Source organism: Solanum tuberosum, unplaced genomic scaffold (genome assembly GCF_000226075.1).
Source record: "Solanum tuberosum cultivar DM 1-3 516 R44 unplaced genomic scaffold, SolTub_3.0 scf00265, whole genome shotgun sequence".
In the NCBI taxonomy this organism is placed as follows: Eukaryota; Viridiplantae; Streptophyta; class Magnoliopsida; order Solanales; family Solanaceae; genus Solanum; species Solanum tuberosum.
Window position 1 is genome coordinate 329099 of NW_006239189.1, and position 2945 is coordinate 332043.

A 2945-nucleotide genomic window follows, 5' to 3' on the forward strand; every position below is an offset into this window, starting at 1 on the left:
TTTGGAGTTAATATCTCAAAAGATCACTCAACTTTGAGAATTTATTTAGTAAAGTCATTGATCTTTGTTTTATATCAGTAAAATCACTGAACTTATGCTTTTGTATCAATAAAATCATTCAACTAAAATTATTATTCATTTATAAATATATAAAATTATTTTTGTTGATCCACATGTAATTAGATTGAAACTCATTCATAATTCTACCCATTAACCCAATTAAAAACCCACACTTCTTCAACAATAGCCAAAACCAAATTCTAATTTGTCCCGTTATTCCTCTTCCATATTATCTACACGATTTTTTTCCACTTCCACACAGATTTCCCCTCTACTGTTACACATAAATTCACATTCATATTTTATTCAGCTTCAGATTTTACTGAAGATTGTAAATTTTTCAGTAATAAAACCTAAAATCTTGAAATATAAATTGATGGTTCTTGAAATTTTAGTATAGATAACTGTCAATTTGTCTACGATGATAGTGGGTTATGCAACATGTTTTCGTTATTATCCGTGTCACTTCGAAACGGGTCGTCTATATTGCCAGCTTAACCATGCAAAGATTTCTGCAATTGGGACTTCTTCAGCAATAACTAAAACCACACTCAAAATGAACATGCATGGAGATTGCAGGAAGATGAAGAAGTGTTGGGCTTTTTTAATTGGGTCAATGGATATAATTGTGAATGTTTGAGTCTAATTGCACGTAAATCAATAAAATTAATGATAAATTTAGTACAGTGATTTTATTGATACATAAATATAAGTTCAGTGATTTTATTGATACAAAAACATAAGTTCAGTGATTTTAGTGAAACAAAACAAAGTTCAATGACTTTACCAGATAAATTCTCTAAGTTGAGTGATCTTTTGAGATATTAACTCCTTCAAAGTATGTGAATTTCATGTTATGCGAGTGTGCTATGACGGCCCGTGACCACATTTCTAGTGGAGATGGTTCCTATGTTATATTTAAACGAGAAACCGTCCGACTAGTCGTGACCGCTCTAAAAAATTCATGATATATATATATATATATATGTTTCAGATCAGTGAGATATGCGTGGAGGATTAATTTCACTACATCCATCATAGCCCATCCTGATAGCCGCTTTTTCTTAAGCACACCTTATTTATTTTGCTCGCAACAACCCAATAAGTCTTTCAAGTGAAAAAATATTATTGGACATTTCATCTTCTTAAACAACACTTTTAGATGTTATTTAATGTATAATAATTTCTATATATAAGCCTGTTATGGATCTATTTGTACACTTACCTTTATACCTTTATATGTACTCTAGGCACATATATATAGCATTAACTGTAGTTGGGAAGATTATGAAAAAAAGATATTCTACTTATTAGAACAGAACACTTCAAAATACATAGAAAGCAAACTAAATAAGTATAGAAGCAAGTTTTTTCTCAAAGATGATTCAAAATCATCACTAAGCGTTTGGTGATACATTTTGTGAGTCCTCTAAGATACTCATTTAATTTGCTTAGTTAAGCTAATCAAATTTGGGTATAATAATTACATAAAAAAAAAAACCTTTATCAGTAAGAGGGATATTCAAAGAAAACAAAATGATCAAACATTTATAGTTGGTAGTGGCGGCTCAAACTAATTAGTGGCCTAAAGCCAAAAATAAATTGGAGACCTAAATTTTAATTATTTTTTTTATATCTGAGATTCAAGTTATTTCTTTCTTTTTAATAATTTTATTTTATTTTTTTATGGTTTTAAACTATATATATACCAAAATATTTTTTAATCTTGTGGTCTTAAACATATCATGTGGAAGTTAAATTTTAAAATTGATCCATAAAAAAGAAACATTCTTTAATGTTTTGAAACAAACTAAAAAAACAACAAATAAATTAAAAAATATAATACATATATTTTTTAAAAAAAACTTATAATAATTTTATTATTACGAAAAAATTAGACTCTTCAATTTTGAAGTCCTAAGACATATGCCTTATTTTTATTTTTATAAAGGCATTGAGCCAACCCTGATGGTTGGAAACTTTTCTTATACAAACAAATGCTTAATTAGTCAAAAAGACCAGTAAATATGAAAGCAATGATAAAAGTTGACTATAAGAAAAGTTAGGTAGGATAATTAATATTATTAATAATAATAGTGTATTTTATAGTAAGATTGTTTGTATTGGACTATTGGATGAGTGCTGTCGTTTCTAACCAAAAAGCTTATAATATATATTGTAGTACTAATCAACATATCCTATCATTGACTTTGTTTCCTAGCTAGCTCTCTGTACAAGCAAATCTATTTGTCCAAATTAATCATGTTTTAATAAGATTATTAAAAGATATTTGGAGTTTACAATTATTGTTGAGGCTGCTATTATTCCACCTACTCTCTTTGTTTTCTAGAATTAATTATGTTGTGATAGTTTTAAAGTATAAATGCACATATATAGATGACTACCTATAAATAAATAAGAGAAAAGAGTTAGGAATATAATTTTAAAAAGACCATTAAGCTACGTTCATGATCTTTTGACTTAGACCAAATGAGTTGACTGTAATGTAAGATAGTGGATTTGTAAAATGTAATCGCTCTTTTCTTTTTTTTAAAAAAAACTATAACTAAGTGTAATCATATCTAGTAATTCAATTGCAAAAGAGAGAATTTTATAAATTTAGTTATATTTATCTGAATCAAGTGAAGCAGGATGATAAATGAAGCGTTGCATGATAAATTCATATATATTGTGTCCTACTCAACCCTATATAACACAATATTTTATTTTTTCGCCGCCCTTGCAAAAAATTTAATCCGCACTATCCTGCAATCATGCATTATAATCCGTCTCATCCTGCTCTATTGCCACCTCTACGTCCATACAATAGTAAATACAATTTAGATGTAATTCAATTGGCTTATAAATGCAATTGTTTTCACTTG